Genomic DNA, 19,222 nt, shown 5'->3' with positions numbered 1-19,222 from the left:
CGACAAAATCGTGCAAACACCTTTGGTTTACCTTCAAACACATGACGTTCCTCTTTTTAATTTTTTTGTACGAACAATTTCAACTTTTAGATAATCTTTGTGCTTGGAACAATAAAATACCGCATACTACTTGAGTGTTTATTTTTAAATGCGATTCTTGCGAATTTATTTCACGAATATTATAATCTTAAGGGTTTACGGACCGTTTATTGAATACCAATTCATTGAATGACAATTTACCGAATACAATGCACTGAATGGACAATTTATCGAATGTACAATTCATCGAATGGACATATCATCGTGTACCAATTTACCGAATGAGAAAATTCATCGAATGTTTCTGATCTTATTTTGTTTTTGTGTCTACTTGCCGTTTTTTATTTTATTTTGACTAAAACTGTCTTCTTTACGTGTACAGTTTTTTTTTATTTATTTTTTTATTTTTCTTTTCTTTTATTGCTTTTTCATAAATTAACTCATTTTTATATATTAGGTTGGGGAATAAGTTCGTGGCGTTTTGACATTTTCTTTTTTTTACAGCGACATTTTACAATTTGCAAGGGGTTATAATATTCATTCGAAAGAGCTTTTTCTGTTCTACAAAACTGTGTTAATCGTTTTTTTCAGTAGTTTCATTCGTTATTACTATTGAGGCTTAGAAATGGAATATCCAGAAGGTAAAAATTAGCACTTTCGACACCTGCTCTTCTTCGCTTTCCATCGCGGCCAAAAAAGCTGCTAAAGCAGTCCGGGATATTTGCAATGTATACGGAGAAGATGTCATAGGTGAGTCGACAGTACAGAAATGGTTTGCAAAATTCAAAAATGGCGATTTTAGCGTCGAAAACCCGCCCCGCAGCGGAAGACCTTCTGAGTTCGACGAAGAGCATCTCCGAGAACTTGTGAAGCAGGATGGTCTTCAAACTAGTCGTGAATTGGTCGAAAAAATAAACTGTGACCACAAAACTATTCTCAATCATCTCCATTCAATGGGATTTGTCGAAAAATTGGGAGCCTGGGTGCCTCACGAAATGAACGCTACGAACTTATTGCCCAACCTTAGGTTGAATTTTGCAAACCATTTCCGTGCTGTCGACTCACCTATGACACCTTCTCCGTATACATTGCAAATATCCCGGCCTGTTTCAGCAACTTTTCACAACTTTTCACAACTTTCTGGCCGCGATGAAAAGCGAAGAAGAGCAGGTGTCGAAAATGCTGCTTTTTACCTTCTTGATATTCCATTTCTGAGCCTCAATAGTAATGACGAATGAATCTATTGAAAAAAACGATTAACACAGTTTTGTAGAGCAAAAAGAGCTCTATCGAAGGAATATTATAACGCCTTGCAAATTGCAAAATGTCACTGTAAAAAAAAGAAAATGCCAAAACGCTACGAACTTATTCCCCAATCTAATATTTAGTACCTAAGTATGAAATTAATCTCCAAATACATATGTAGTTTAAACTGAAAGAACTTTGACCGCTGCACAAACGTAATCAATTTTTTCTTCATATGTGCCTGTTTTGGCAGAGCAAAGATTAAAAATTTTATTTTTGAAAGGAACTTTCAGGGATGCTCCACTTCACACGCTGAATTAACGGCGAGTGAATATTGCAGTTTAAAAAATGGATGCTGATTTTACTAACTAATAACACTTATTTATTATAACAGTAACAGTAAACTTTAACAATACTTGATATAATTACGTTGTGTTTGAATGTTATGTTTAAAAGATTTAATGTGTTGAGTGTTTAATTTGTTTTGACTTGACTGATTTTTGTGTTCTTTCTGAATGATTTTTGCTTTCTTTCTGAATGATTTTTTCTTTCTCCTTGATTTTGTCTTTTCTGCCTGATTTTTTCTTTCTCCCGTTTTTCGGCATATGTTGCTGTATTTAAAACCTCTGTTCTCCCTTCCTTTGCGCCCTTGGCGTAGTACATTTTTGGAAGGGGAACAGGGTTGTCTGTATGGGGGAGGACAACGTCACAGAAAATAGGTTTTTCCCAAAATCTGTGACGTCTTCCTGAGGGATCTGGAACCGTTACTCTCCAGGCCCACGTTACCCTTCGACCTTTGGGTCCGCAAGGTTTATGACATGGCCTGCACCGCTGAAGCCAAAGACTCGACTAATGATGTATCAATAAATGAATTTACTAAAAACTAAATTGTCACGTACCATCCTAGTGCTGGTACACAGATGGTACGGATAATAAATTGAAGGTCTTCAAAAACGATTACTTTCTTTCGCCACGACGTAAAACTTTTCCTAAAATTTTTATGTGTAGTGTGATTTATATGTTATTTGTTACGCCGCAACAATGCCCATAATTATGAAAGTAGTCTAAGTCATGTATTTTTTGTTTCGAGATATTTAAAAAATTACATTTGAATAAATTAAAAAATAGTTTTACATTACGCGACGTTTTAATTCAGAATTTTATTAGTTTTGATTAATGTAAACTTATTACGAATATGAAATACGGAAATATTGTTTTTAAAGTTTGAATTCACTTAGACCATTTTCAAAATTAACTGAATGTCGTACAAATGACTTAAAGGAGTAAAAAACTATAAGTTTTACTAGAAACAATAATTTAGTGAAATCACTTTCGATGAGAAAAAATTCCTAACAGCAACCTCGTTCTATAGAGTACCTTTTAAGATTGATATACATACAGGGTGTCCGCGCCAAAGTGTGACAGCGCGATATTTCATGAACTATTGATGTCACGAAAAAGTGTTTATATGGAAATTGCAGGATAAAAGAGGCCCTATGTTTTGGCGGAAGCAAAAATTTTTTATTGTTATTAATGTAAAAGATATGATGGTGAAGTTTCGTTTTTGAAATGGAACTATGTATTTTTTCGATCAAGCGATAGAGCTTTTCAAGACGAATTCATCAAGGTTTTACGTACTTACCCGATTTTTATTAGTTTTCGAGATATAACGGTTAGAAATTTAGTGATTTTCAGCAGTGACGTCTCGGTTTGAATAGTAAGTCATAAAATCGGTCTTATTTTTGCGGTAAGTGCCGCGGGTTTGGCTCTTCCTGCCGAAACCGATAGCCGAGGGTCTACGGTCCCAACGGTAAGTCCGAAGAGTAAGAAACGTGGAAAGAATTGTCCATCATCCTCGATGCGGAAAACTTACAATTAGAGCGTAATGGACAATTCTTTCCACGTTACATACTATTCGGACTTACCGTTGGGACCGTAGACCCTCGGCTATCAGTTTTGGCAGGCAGAGTCAAACCCGCGGCATTTACTACAACAATAAGACTGTTTTTATGACTTTCTACACAAATCGTGACGTTTCTGCTGCAAAACAGTAAATTTCTAAGCGTTATATCTCGAAAACTAATAAAAATCGGGTAAGTACATAAAACCTTGATGAATTCGTCTTGAAAAGCTCTATCACTTGATCGAAAAAAAAATACATAATTCCATTTAAAAAACGAAACTCCACCATCATATCTTTTACATTAATAACAATGAAAAAATTTTGCTTCCGCCAAAACATAGGGCCTCTTTTGCCCTGCAATTTCCATATAAGCACTTTTTCGTGACATCAATAGTTCATGAAATATCGCGCTATCACACTTTGGCGCGGACACCCTGTATAAGCATCCGTACATCCTTTAAAGTAGCGCGTTAACATTTTTAAACCACAATCAACAGACGCACAGTGTGTGGTTTGGCCAATCTAGCGGGACAAAAATCCTGCGTCAACGAAATGTTGATTATTTTTCGTTTTATTGGTTTTTTATTAATCAAAAACATGATATTTTTTTAAACATTAATGATTATATATATTTGCTAAATTATTTAACAGTTAAATAAACATAACAATAAAATAAACATACAAAATCATTATACAAATTTTTCGATTATATCATACATTATTTATTCGATAAAACTAATATACAAAATCTTTATTATATTTTTTAAAACATGAATATATTTTTTAGTCAACGTTGCTTTCATGTGATACGTCTTCCGAGGAACTGGGATCAACTAATGGTTCTTAAAAGAATTGTTGTATTTCTATTATTATATTTTTCCGGACAGTTTTTTGAGAAGTTCGTAAATGTGAAATAAGCGGATCTGAAGAAAATAATAATCTGTTGAATAAATCCCTGTTAGTATTCATTCTTGAAGCTTTTCCGTTTTAACGATAAAATAATTTTAAGAAAAAAAGTACGCCGACTTCGAAATACTCTAAAAAGTATAAAATAATTTCTATTTCCTAATGAAGTAATTTCTATTTCATTCAATCATACAATTACGTCACAGATATGAATGAAACCTATTTACTCGTTAGGTAGTATATTAAATACATTTCAACCTTTTCGGAGGCGGCGCAAAATTAAAAGATTTTCTTGAACATGTCAACCTTTGGACAGCCGAACATGGGCAAAGCTTGTATAGCTATTTTTTTTTCTATACATGTAACTCGACAGCACGCCGCGAAGTAGGTGTAAGTGCGTATAGAATGTAACTATGGTCTATCTAGATTTATAGAGTATACGACGGAAAGACTCGATCGCCGCATATACTATAAAGGTAGAGCCCATCTGCCGCAAATTTGGTAATTCCCGCGTCGTGGGCTCCGTTTATAGGTTCTTAGATCCATGGCTTCCACATGCGAACGAAGTCGATTCAATTTCATTTATATCAAAAATGAAGATGCAGTCGTTACATTTACGTATATTACCAGATATATCTATAATGGTACGTATTCTTTCTCAGGATTTATTAATTTCCAATACGCCATACCACAATCAACTGGTTATTGGCAGCAACGTTTACTGAGGTATTTTTAATTTTACACCGCCTCCGAAAAGGTTGAAATGTATTTAATATACTACCTAACGAGTAAATAGGTTTCATTCATATCTGTGACGTAATTGTATGATTGAATGAAATAGAAATTACTTCATTAGGAAATAGAAATTATTTTGTACTTTTTAATGCATTTCGAAGTCGGCGTATTTTTTTTCTTAAAATTATTTTATTTCACGCTTTTTAATGGAATGTAGAGAATTGTATAGGATACTATGAGACAGTTCTTCCGGACTTTTTTTTGTCTGCGTAAATGCCATGAACATAATTAAGTAAAAGACAACATGGGTATTCGTTTTCCAATTTTTTTTTCCGCTAATATCTCGAAAACTAAAGCTTTCCGTCAATTATGCATAAGGAAAAGATTGTCCAGAATCATGCCCCTGACAACATATTAAAAGGACATTAAAATCGTCGGAGTTGATTTCAAAAGTTAATAACAATTTTTCGCTAATATCTCGAAAACTAAAGCTTTCCGTGAAATTTGTATATGAACAAAATTGGTCAGAATCATGCCCGTGATAAGATATTAAAAGCACACTAAAATCGAGAAAAGTTTATTTCAAAAGTTGCCGTTGTCTTGCAATAACAATACTTTGCAATTAAAAAATGAAAAATTGTTTGATAATGGTACTAATGAGGAGTCAGAACCTACCAGATGCAAAAAGTTTCGTTCCGATCGGTCCACCGAGCTAGGCGTAATCGGTGAACATACATAGAAAAAAAAAAATATGCTGATCGAATTGAGTAACCTCCTCCTTTTTCGAAGTCGGTTAAAAATCATGGGTAAGTGTCGAGAAGCTTCTCTTGATGTACTCGTTTTTAATAAAATTAACTCTACGTGTTACTTAAGTGTACATAATATTTCTAAAGTAAAATTAAATGACTGTGCGCGGTAAATCTGTTAAAGAAATACTACCTTAATTTGAAAAAATTTTATTTGAAAACTAGAGAATAAATGATAAAGAATGAGTTGCACAGTTTCATCAAAGGGCTGGAATTTAAATCGTGGCGGCAAAGGGCCAAAACACGTTAGCATACACCTGCGTTCTGAGATACTTTGTGCCAAGAAATTCGTGATAAATATTTATTAAACGCAATAGGGAATGTTTCATAAAGAGCACTAGCATGTATGACCTGTAAAGATATTTACGAAGACATTTGCAAAACGTCCAAAGTATTTGGTTGCTTGTGTTACAGAGCTTTCATGTTTCTGAAATGAGAATGTTATTTCGCATATTGAACTTAATCATATGTCATTAATTTGAATTACTTATTTGTTATATGAACGTTTTCTTGAAAATTTAACGATTTGCTACTCTAAATATTTGGATGTCTTAACACTATGCCGTCCGGCGACACCACTGTGGTGACCTTCGCAAAGTGTTGCCTGACGGCCGGCGACACCACAGTGGTGACTACCGCAAAGTATCGCTCGGCGGCCGGCGACACTGCATCGGCAGACTTTCCTGTGACCTGAGGCAACACCAGCTAGTACTCATTTCCGAAACGAATAAACGGAAACGAAGAATGTGCCATGTATGTTCCAAACAAAAAAAAAGAAAACCAACAAATTTGATGTGCAAGTCGTGCGGAGTTCCATTACATATTGGAGATTGTTTTGCTTCGTATCATTTAAAAGAGAAATACTAAGTGAGTACCAAATAAAATGTAATTAATAAATATATAAAATACAAATTTTACATTTATTTATCTATGTACATTTTTGAATTTTCATCTCCCGTAGACTTTCAAAATTTATCATTTCCCAATAACTTCAAAAACAGCCGGCGACAAGCGAAGTAACAGGGGAGGGGTGCCGGCGCCAAGCGAAGAAATTTTAGCAAACAGTGCGGCCGCCAAAGTGTTAATATAATTCGCAATGAAATAAAAAGTAATTGTTGAATTCTAAGTACAATCATTTTCTAAATACATTGACTTTTTGAAAATCATCATTTCATTTAATCCAAATATGCTTTTAAGTGTATCTATGAACGGTATTTAATACAGAACAATTTACCAAGTAATAGTTGTGAATTATAAGTTTATTTATCACAGTTATTTATGAGTTATAGTCCTTGCGGAAAGAATATTCTAACATAGATTCTACCTTGTTAACTTTGACTTTCTATCTAATTAACTCCAGTACTCGACGAATAGAATCAAAATAAACATGTTATTATCAAATTATATTTAACACATAGAATAAATACATTATTATAAATAGAACCAGGGCCAGTGCTGTGCAACTAAGCTGCCTGCGGCAAATACTTAACCAGTATTATCAATGCAAATCACAATTATATTCATATCTTAATCCAGTGATGGGCACTTAATATTCGTGAGCTTCGCAATTTTGAGAATGAAAGTTTGAAAATTTGGGAATTTTAGAAATATGAATTTTCGTGAATTTGGAAATTTAAAAATTCGGAAGAAGAATTTTGAAAATTAACTATTTAAGAATTTGAAATATGAAAGTTTTAAAAAAGGCCAAATTTTGAGATTTTCAATTGAATAATTTAAGATTTTAGGAATTCAGAATTTAAACAAAATTCAGAAATTTTGAACTTTGAAACTTACGAATTTTTTAATACAAAAGTGTTAAAATTTGAAAGTTTAGGAATTTCAGAAGTTGGGAACTTAGAAATATGGAAATTTTAAAACATAGAAATATAAAAATTTTGGAATTTGAAAATTTAGGCAATCTTAGAATTTGGAGATTTAGAAATTTGATAATTTCGGAATGTAGTGAATTTTAGATTTTGATGGCACGAATACCCACAACGTCCTTTTGGTCTAATTCCACGCATGAGTGCCTAGTAATATTTTATTTTAATTTTTTGAAAGAAATGTAGCAAAACTAAAATTCCAAAATACAGGAATCGAGCTGAAAGGAAACAGTTAAATTGTACTGCATTTTTTATTTTAAAGTACATAAAAGTGCTCTGTTATATATGGTCATAATATTTAATTGTACTGTAATTTTGTTCGTTAAAGTGCGCTAGTTGTCTAACATTAAAATTGGGTTATTAATTTTGGATATGACAGCGAAAAGGGAAAATAAAAATTTAATAAACAAGAAAATCAACAGTTTATTTGAAAGACACGTAAAAAGAGAACAAGTGTTCCAGGCGACACTGCTTTCCGCGACCATTCTCTTGAAAAGTGCAAAACACAATTGTCAAACAGTCTATACGTCGCAACGCGTTTTTGAAAAACAGTCGAACATCGTTGACACGGCGGCAAGACGTGTCATCTTTCTAACGAACATTTCTGGAAAAATATAACACAATTGATTATCGTCGACACGTCGTGGCGGCGAGCTATGTCATCTTTATAGCAACGATTGTTTATGGAAAAATCCTATATTAATATGCGTGCATGTACTGCATTCTGACTAAAGTTGGTGCTAATTTGATTAACAAAGTAAAAAAAATACAATTTTTCGCAATGAAAGAATTTAGTAAATTCCTTAGTCCGTTCAATAAACGCTTCCATAAACAAGATTAGTCAAACAAGATTTTTTATTTTCTCTGCCTCTCTTCACCATTTTCCGAAAGGTTAATAAATATCACATAAAGTGTAGCCGTCTAACAAAATTTTATCTAACCAAACTCTAAAGATGAATACTTGTCCGTGTTAGGAAATGAAATTAGTCATACGAGGTCTTTTCCTGTCGTCTGTTTTTCCATCATTTCCCGTCTCGCAAAGGTAGGGTGGAGCAACGTCCCTCAGGACCTGTAATGAACGTAATTTAAAGTCGATCTCGCGGACGTGTCCCACGAACAGCAGACACACACGGCTCGTTTGCCGTCTTAGAAACTTCGTTACGTTGTTCGGGATGAATATCTCTCGATTCAACGGGTACATCGTCGACAAGTTTCCTCGCCGTGACGAAAACTCGCCAAACTTTTGACATAATACACGCAGTACGCATAATATCATTATTTCAAGTGAAATTATTGTTTGCATGAACGGGACGAGGTTCGTGTCGGTGTCTGACTGTCAGGATTCCTTTGAAAGTTCATAGTGAAACTGTCGATGAACCAGTGAATGGATTTTTCCGTCAACTTTTTCAAGACAATGAACCAGATAGCTCAAAAGTGCATGTCTTTGAGCGAATCACTGTACAAGGATTCGTGTAACCAGGCGAAGAATTGACGGGGATGAGTTTTTAACAGAAATTCGATAGATTCCTTAAAGAAGTTTGCAGTAGATGAAGCAGAAGTGCGTTGTTTTAATGCGAATGTTTAAGGGTTTTATAAAGGTTTCTTTCAAGAAAGATGTAAAAAATCTTCATTCTATCGAGGTATATTGGCAACGTGAAAATGTCTTGTATTTTAAGAAAATTAATTCCTTTTATTTATAAATAGAATCTATTACATTTTTTAAGTGGACCTAATGGTGACAATTTAAATTTAGTTAAAAAATTCGTTTAATTTTCGTTTCTTGAATTTTGATTATAACTATATGTATTATTTTTTAACGTATATGTACAAATCAAGTCATATATATTTCATAGACTTATGCGTATTACGATTGAAAATGTTTCGTTCATTTTGATACGAATTTTGAAGAAACAAAGGATTTTTCAACAGTTGAACAATGATATCGTTCATATCTAAAACAGTGACTCGCATTAATATTCGGACACTATATTGTTGGAAAAATGGTTGCTCCCTTTTATTGTTCATATTAGTATTATTGAATCAATTGCTTTTTTATGTAATAAAGCGCTTCTTGAGGTTAGTAAAAACATAAATTTTATTTATTTATTGTAATATATTTGTTACATAATAAATTACAAACTATATTGTAACGAAATTTGACATTACAAGAATATTCGGACAGAATATTTCCAAATATTTGGAGCATCATTATCCCGTTCGTCAGGGACCGCCACTGATTCAACTCCGATATTCATTAATTTACGTTAAACTAAAAGTGAAAGTTAAAATAGTGTTTTAAAAATCAATACAGAAGATCAGTCTGTTGTGCTGTGTATTTTTCCAATGCTGATTTCCGACATGCTTGTTCAACAAGGTCATTAGCGATATCGTTTCCTTGATCGAACCAAGGTTATACGATATAAGTCCAGATCACGAAACAAGGTATTCCAGTTTCTGGAACTGGCGCAGCTGGAAACTTTCGACTTGCTTTATTTCCTGGCCCTCGATCTTCCGGCCTTGCTGGCGCGCCCTGAAGGTCTTGAAATGAAATTCCAACCTATCGAAGGAAAACGATGTTCAAAATTGAAGCTGCAGTCTTCCTTGAATTTGATAAAAATTTTGTTTCATTTTTCGGACAAAGAAAAGTAGGAGCAACCGCAATTTTTTTTTTTTAATCGAATACTTAAGGTCACATGCCCCTTCTTAGGTTATTGGTGACCACATCTGATTTGTGACTATGTCGTGAACCTATTGATATTACATTTGATAATAGAGATCGATATCTATTAAAAATGTTAGAATTTTCTTGCACAAATTTCCATTTTTAACCGACTTCGAAAAAGGAGGAGGTTACTCAATTCGATCAGTATATTTTTTTTCTATATGTGCCCGCCGATTACGCCTAGCTGGATGGACCGATCGGAACGAAACCTTTTGCATCTGGTAGGTTCTGACTCCCCATTGGGACCATTATCAAAAATTTTTCATGTTTTAATTGCAAAGTATTGTTATTGCAAGACAACCGGCAACTTTTGAAATAGATTTTCCTTGATTTTAGTGCGCTTTTAATATCTTATCACGGACATGATTCTGACCAATTTTGTTCATATACAAATTTCGCGGAAAGGTTTAGTTTTCGAGATATTAGCGAAAAACTGTTAAAAAGTTTTGAAATCAACTTTGGACAATTTTCATGTCTTTTTAATATGTTATCAAGGGCACGATTCTGAACAATTTTTTCCTTATCCGCAATTAAGGGGAAGCTTTAGTTTTCGAGTTATTAGCGAAAAACTATTGTTACTAATACAGAGTGTTCGGCTACTGGTGAGCATAATTTTAGGGGATGGTAGCTGGGGTGATTCTGAACAACTTTTTCCTTTACCAAAATGCTGGTTAAAGCTTAGTTTTTTAATTATTAATAAAAAACACTGACCAGTCTGAGCGCGTATAGACTGGTCGCGCGACAGCGTGAATAATAAGAAATTATTATTGACTTTTGACCCTCCATATCTCGGAAACTATTCAACTTACGACCTTGAGCCCATTGGAACTTTTGATCAGGACATCATGAACTACATCATATAAAAAATTCAGCTAATTTAACCGGGGGCCATTTTCCATAAGATCTGTGCGGGGTCCTTTGTGCATTGCACACAGTACAGATCGTTGGGTTTGTTTTAGTAATAAGAAACGAATGTGTTAATCTAGTAACTATTATTTGATCTTCTCGATTCATAAAGGTTGCCGGGTTAATATCGTATACAGGGTGTTCAGAGATTTACTAGCCAGCGTTTTTCTTGTAAACGACTGGTACGAGAAAAAAATGAAAGAGGAAAGAGTGGTAGTGTTTTTTATAATCAGCATAACGAAGTATATATTTTTTTCATGTTTATACTATTTTTTGAGATATGAAGGTAACCTTCAGTTTTTTTAACGGAATGGTATATATTTTGATATATCATATGAAAGAGCGTACCGAAACGAATTCAACGATGTATCATATCGTGACCTTGAAACCCATTTAGTGTCAAGAACAAACGAAATATTTCAAATATTTCGTATTACTACACTTACCGGTATTTCTTACTGATATTCCATAATAACATTAAAATAATTTACACTGGAAAGTATTGTAATTTGCAAATATTGTGGGTTTTTGAATCATGTTTTCTGAGCTAAATTAATAACATTACGTGAAAAAGTATAATAAGAATTCAATGGAAACAGTGCGCAAACGATATTTCTTCAGAATTATGTACACCTACGGTAATAAGAAGGATTTTTAATACGTTCCGTGCCGCGTGGGGCGCATACGCCCCATGCTGAACTTTCCGCTCAGGCCATGCAAGTCGCTTAATAGAGTAATGTTTAGCCAGGTATTTGTTAAACTAATTCCTAGAAAAATAAATTTATTGCTTTGTTGTATTATGCATCTTAAAATGTATACCCTTTCCTTGATAATTATGATTTTTGCACTATTTTAATCATAATAAAACATATGCCAAAACAAAAAAACACAAATCTAAAGCGTGGGGCGTATGCGCCCCACGCGGCCTTGAATGGTAAGTCTTGAAAAAACGATCCGACACGGAACGTGTTAATTGCTGTGTATTTATAGCATTACCGTATTAATATTAATTATTATAAAGCAAATTATTATAGTATAGTAATAAGTCATATATTTTCTATTGACTTTTGATCTGAATATCATAATTGTTATTAATTAAATTAACCCTCCATTCTGTTGAAAATGTGCTACATAAATACACTAAAATATTATAAAATTTGTGTAGTTTATCAAATATAAATGAATGGTAAGTTTCGTAATTTACGAAAATATTGAAAACAATTTTTATTTCGCATAATTACAATTAATATATACAGTTGAATATTATTAGATTAAATAATAGCTTGCTAATAGTATATGGTGTCAAATAAAAAATTAAAAGTAAGATATTAAAGTAATAGTATACAGTACGATGGTATACAGGATGTTCGTTTGAATACTTCACAACCAATTATTACAGCAAATAGGTACATATTTCGATAAAAATGTTTGCAGCACGAGTTTCACAGATTCAAGGGTAAAATCCAATAATTTTATTTGTTTTTATGTTTTAACGATTAAGGCATAATAGATAATGATTAATGTTTAATCATTTTCAAGGTAATTTGAAGGTTAAAGTTATTTTTCTAATTAGAAATTATATTTTCCTTTTACAGATTCTGATCGTATAGTGAAGGAGAAATCATTTGTACACGATACATTTTTTTATCAACTGTATTTTAAAACGATGCTTATTTAAATAAAATTCAGTTATTCAGGTATTGTTGCGTTTAAAAATTAGATAGCGAAAAATAAGTGTCGTTACTTTTTTTGTTTTATTTTATTATTAACGAAGTTTTACAAAACAAATTGGTTTCATCTAAATGTATTTTCACTCTGTATAAAATAAAAATCTTTAAAGAAAAACTTAGTTCAAAAAAATTTGAATTTTCAAGTTAAACTCTTCAAACTTTTGAGCTTTCAAATTGTAAAAATAACTAGAAAAGGAAACAAAGAAAATAATTGAATGCCCCGTTCAAGTTCATAAAACTTAGTGAAGTACTAATTTTTTTGTAACTAAATAATTTGTAACTTATTTTGTCGAAATGTGTGGTATATGAATTGTATAGTTTTATCCACCTCGCTTTGCTGTGGAGCGGTGAATAACAGTGGTTTCCCAGACACCAAAACTTCTCAGCGTTTGCCTGTGTTTATTTTTCTTCAAATCGTTATCGTTTTCTTGCGGGTGTTATGCTTCAAATACAGGATGTCCACGCCTAAGTGTGACAGCGCGATATTTCATGAACTATTGATGTCACGAAAAAGTGTTTATATGGAAATTGCAGGGTAAAAGGGTTTCTATGTTTTGGCGTAAACAAAATTTGTTTAATGTTATTAATGTAAAAGATATGATGGTGAAGTTTCATTTTTTAAATGGAACTATATATATTTTTTCGATCAGGCGATAGTGCTTTTCAAAACGAATTCATCAAGGTTTTATGTACTTATCCGATCTTTATTAGTTTTCGAGATATAACGCTTAGAAATTTTCATGACATGAATAATTCATGAAATATCGCGCTATCACACTTTAGGCGTAGACACCCTGTACGTCCATACTGTAAAAGCACAGCTGTTGAAGCATGTTTGTACTTTATACATATATGTATACATTTACAAGCTGCTGAATAGATCTATACGACGATTTTAGCACAAATCTTTCATTTTTGTCAATTTTGCCTCCTGTCCCCCGGTATTTCGAAAACCATTCTTGTATGCAAGCTTAAATTTTTATCTGAGTATCAGGTTATCATAAGATATTACTTAAAACGGGCAACTTTTGCTGTGGCTCTTTCAAGAAATCCAGTTTTACAAACCAGGTAACATGCACACACAATAAAATATGTAGAATTTTTACAAGCAAATTTGATATAATTACTTCTGCTGCCTAATGAAGTGCAATAAATAGAATGATGCAATCACAATGGGAAATGATTTATTGTTTCTACTTTTTTTTTGGCAAATTACTATAATAAACATAAATAAACGCCCTGTGTATATTATGCATATGAACATCTATTTTCATATAGTACCGTGTATTAAGTGAAATTTAAATTTCCCTTTATTGATGTTGCGAATGATATTTAAACAGATCTAAACTATTCTATCAATAAGTTACAATTGCTGGATAACGAAGAATGTTTATAGAAACTGAGCTATTCGAGGTAGGAGCTAGCACAGCCTTCAGTATGTTTCCAGGTCTCAACCTACTCGCGACGGATGAACGCGCTTCGACGTGGCCAGGTTAGAATTTATCAGTGCCGTTCAGACTAGACAATTACGCGCACGGTGAAAGGAAAAACGCGTCGCAGTTTTACAATTCCAATAGAGAAAGATGTACCGGAGTGGTAACATCGTTTCGTGATACGATAAATTATTAAAATACTCGAACGATCCTAGATCGAATGGAACTGGATAGATATCATGGCAAACTGAAATCGTATTCATAAATCTAGTCATTAATTTCAGTCTATTTACAGTAGACTATAGGTTTTACCTTAGATATTATAGTAGTTCTCGTAGATTTCTATACTATATGATGGCGATATGTTATATGAATATACAATGTACAGTAATCAGATATGTGATGATCAAACGTGTAGCTATTATAAAAACCGTGAGTTAGTTGCTTGCGGTTATTTCAAGAATCGAACCTTCTAGGTGTTTTGCACGCGTGTGCCAACAAAAAAATACTGGATCGAAGGACCACCTGAATATTCGGAAAAAAATTTTAAAGTATTGCCTTGTAGTTAGTATATTTATAATTATTGAGCTGCACAAGTGCATTATAAACAATGAATTAAATTTTTATGATGCGACAACTATATAAAATTGTAGGATTTACCACACTAATCGAATTGCACCTTAAATATGTAAGTGGTCGTGGCCATCTATATGTTAACTTACAAGGCAACATATCGAACCACGACACACCGATTTTAATGAAACTTATGTGAAAGATAGTCCTCAAAAAAATATTTGACACGTATTTTTTTTTATCGGCCATCGTTCACATTGAAGGGGTGAAAATAGCCCTCGAAGTTGGGGGTGGAAATCATATTTTTGGGAATATCTCCGGAATTAAAAAAGATAATTGGATTCTTTTTTTGTAAATTGTTGGTTTTTTAATAGGCAATTTTTGCGCGAAAAAAATTTCAATAAACTTTATTTGTTTAAATAATATTTTGAAAATTTATAATTTTTGTTTTAAATTTTTGCACTAAATGTTGATCTATTTTTTTGCAACTTCGTGTACGTAAACTACGGACAAAAATAGGGGATACGTGTTTTTGGAATTTGTTGTTTGTTGCAATGTTTATTAGATATATAATTTAAAATCACCTCCTGTGAAGAAGGGCTATCAGCATTTTTATTAAGAATATCATTATTTTTACAATCTTTTACTATATTTCAGACATTTTGTACCTCTTCATATGCCGTTAATTGATTTTTGAACAACTATTGTAAGCGTCGCAGGTATGAGCGTGACGCGGTTATGATCAACGCCGTAAGGAACATAGGCTTTTATGGCCAATATTGTTAAAAAATTATTTAATTTATTTTTATTTTCTGAGTTTCTTAAAAAATCCTAATGTTTCCAAAAGTTTTAAATATTTTATTTAGAATGAAGTCTTTCGCCTGTAAAAGTATAAAAGCAGTATTGGCCATAAAAGCCTATGTTCCTTACGGCGCGGCGTTGATCATAACCGCGTCATACCTGCGACGCTTACAATAATTATTCAGAAATCAATTAACGGCATACGAAGAGGTATAAAATGTCTAAAATATTGTAAAAGATTGTAAAAATAATGATATTTTTAATAAAAATGCTGATTGCCCCTTTTCACAGGAGGTGATTTTAAATTATATATCTAATAAACATTGCAACAAACAACAAATTCCAAAAACACGTATCCTCTATTTTTGTCCATAGTTTACGTACACGAAGTTGCAAAAAAATAGATCAACATTTAGTGCAAAAATTTAAATAAAAATTATAAATTTTCAAAATATTATTTAAACAAATAAAGTTTATTGAAATTTTTTTTCGCGCAAAAATTGCCTATTAAAAAACCAACAATTTACAAAAAAAGAATCCAATTATCTTTTTTAATTCCGGAGATATTCCCAAAAGTATGATTTCCACCCCCAACTTCGAGGGCTATTTTCTCCCCTTCAATGTGAACGATGGTCGATAAAAAAAAATACGTGTCAAATATTTTCTTGAGAACTATCTTTCACATAAGTTTCATTAAAATCGGTGTGTCGCGCTTCGATATGTTTCCTTGTCAGATCGAAATGCGATCGATGAGATTTTTTTTTGTCAAATCGTGGGGAACCCACACGTTTAAGCGATTTACGTAACCAAATTTTACAATGTGCTCATGTACGGTAGATTTTGGTATGTTTAATGTTTCTGCCAACTTACGTACTGTACTGCGTGGATCATTTGCTATTAGTTCTTTAATTCGATATTCTTTTCTAGTAGAGGGCTTGCCAACCGTTCTTGATCCTGTAGGTCGAAATCATCATCTTTAAATCGAGCATACCATAAGCGTCGCATATTTCTTTCTGAAGTTTGTGTGGCATTTTTACCTTTCTTGTAAAAATTAAATACCTATAATGCATTTTATTTGTCTCCATTTTTAACGCTGTTAAAAATGATAATAATACACGTGCCTTAACCAAACTTTTTGACAAATATGCCTGAGGTAACGTCTTTTAGAATAAATACCAATATCATTTGTTTTCGATAATTCTACTATTTTCAGACTTTTTTTTATGCCACCTATTGAAAATCCGCACGAACTTTCCGGACGAAACAATAGTTAACAATTCTTTATGTAAAGCGTTTTCATAACTTCGGTATATAACTTTGTATTTTATTGTTCTTTAATTTATTTCTATCGATTGCACCAAAAATTAATTACAATTTAACAACGCGTTATTCTATGTTATAAAATATTCGACGTATAATAATACAAAATATGTTTCTTTCTATACAAAAAGTACATGAAATTTGGAAAATTATAAATTTAAGAATATAATAATTTGATGATGTGAAAAATTTGTAAATTTGAGATTTTGCAAATTAAGGTTCCTAAAAAAGTGAGAATTTTTAATTTTGACAATTTTTAAATTAGAAATTTGAGAATTTGTAGAATTAAAAAATGTAAGTATTTGAAAATTGCAAGATTCGGGCATTTTTGTAAATTTGTGAATTCAATGATATGAAAATTTGATGATTTCGATGTACAGAAGTTGAGGCAGTCAAAAATTTTGGCATCAGGTATTTTGAAAAATTGAAAATTAAAAACTTACTAATTGAGAAGTTCTAAAAATTGAGAAATAGAAAAATTGGGAAATTGAAAAATTTGGAAATTTCAAAATTAGAAAATTCATATTTCTAATTATTGCATTTTGGAAGTTATAAATTTAAATATTTTAAAATTCTTTAGTTAAAGAATGTGATACGTCTTCCAAATTTCATAATTTGAATTTTTTTAAATTCCAAGATTTCACTGTTTAAAAGCGGACTCTCCGTAAATGCAAATTCTGAAAAAAGTCCATCATTCTTTCCGACCTATAAAGATATTAATATTAAGCGGTATCAAATAAAGACGGTCTGGTCTTCTCATTGAATCTTGCATTTCTTCTGTTTTATTTAAAGCATTTCTGAAACGAGTATTTCGTATGAATTACTTTATTATAACTAACAACAAATTATAAATAATAATTTTTATCAAATAGGAAGTTGAATTGATTGCTTCCTGGTTATATAACATACATTTTCCTAGATATTCAATATTCTCGAAACGTTCTCACATTTGCTCGGCGTATCCCATCTCAGATAGAAGGATCAACATGCAAAGTGTTCGAAGAATAAAAAGAGAAAAATATAAAAGAGGAACTGAAAGGGAGGACATATTCTCTCCATGTGATTCTTGCTTAAGCGATGAGTCATGCGTTGTTCGCACGAGCATTAACGGTGGCAAAGTATTTTTTTTTGCAAAAATTTTAATTGAAACGCGGCTGGATATGTGATACGATTAATTGGATTCGACGTGGATCCTACGTTGCGCGTTATAGCGAGCGATTTATTAAAATAATTTATGCATCGCTATGGAAGGAGGATGAGGGTGCAGCACAGAGAAGAATTAATACTCTCACGTGCGAATTTGCCTTTTATCGCGGCCGATTAATGTCGTTTTCAAAGGCAATTTTCGAACGTTTCGAGCGTCCATTCACGTCAGGACACTTTCCATCGGTTCTAGATATCCTAGTATAGCTGTTGTTGCTCTTGCCATCATCCGTGGTAAAAGCGACTCTAACTGGAGGATAGGGCAGCTCCCGTATTTTTATCGTTTTTACTTTCACCGTTTCTCTTAAGCCGTTTTGTTATGCATTCCCTCTCTTCTTACTGGCAATAAGCTGTTAATTGTCAGATATCAGCAGTACATTTTAGGATTTATCATATTGTTGGCTGTTATTCATTGTCGGAGGTGTTAAATGTGCCGATATTTATGAAAGTATTGTATTTAGTAATACTGTCGTTTCAAATGACCAACTTCGAAACATAATAAGTTTGTCGCAGTTTTGTGACATAAAAATACTATAAAATACCTGCTATTGTACATCAAATGACAGTTTCAAGTTTTATGCAAATGATTATATAAAGACTTTATTAATATCCTTATTGTATAGTAGTTAATTAAAAACAGACAAAACTTGACACAATTTGATGAAGAAATAACATCACAGTTTGATACTTATACCACTTAAGAATTGATAAAAATTACTATATAAAGGTTTCAGCAATATTCTTAATGTTAAATGACTACTTAATAACCTTCAAACGAGTAGTATTGCGAAAATTATTATGCAATATTGATATTCCTTTGGATCCAGCTGATCGATTTGTGTCTTTCAGCGACAGAGGGACAATGAATGCATTTATAAATTAAAAAGTGGTAATAATGAATTCCGAATGAATTATTGGCGGTAATAATTAAAAGGAGCATTGCCTATTATAATTAAAGATTAATTATTGGTAATAATTGTCATGAATATTCTCTGCACTCGATCGATTTATATACGC

At 32.4% G+C, this 19,222-nt stretch overlaps 2 protein-coding genes and 1 long non-coding RNA gene across 9 annotated transcripts in view; 1 reads left to right on the top strand and 2 right to left on the bottom strand.

Annotated features, from left to right (window-relative positions):
- Window positions 1-19,222, top strand: part of qin (tudor domain-containing protein qin) — a 441,068-nt gene that overhangs the window by 351,999 nt on the left and 69,847 nt on the right. The window lies entirely within an intron of this gene.
- The window catches only part of LOC143265784 (uncharacterized), a 265,363-nt gene that overhangs the window by 224,407 nt on the left and 21,734 nt on the right, over window positions 1-19,222 (bottom strand). The window lies entirely within an intron of this gene.
- LOC143265786 (uncharacterized) lies at window positions 9,607-17,050 on the bottom strand. The gene is made up of 3 exons (XR_013040490.1): window positions 16,720-17,050; window positions 16,553-16,636; window positions 9,607-10,074 (listed from the first exon to the last, which is right to left on the bottom strand). It is a non-coding gene; the product is annotated as an uncharacterized LOC143265786 (long non-coding RNA).

This window comes from Megachile rotundata, chromosome 14, assembly GCF_050947335.1.
Source record: "Megachile rotundata isolate GNS110a chromosome 14, iyMegRotu1, whole genome shotgun sequence".
Classification (NCBI taxonomy): Eukaryota; Metazoa; Arthropoda; class Insecta; order Hymenoptera; family Megachilidae; genus Megachile; species Megachile rotundata.
Note: the sequence above shows the minus strand (reverse complement) of the source record. Positions and strands in the feature narration are given on the sequence as shown.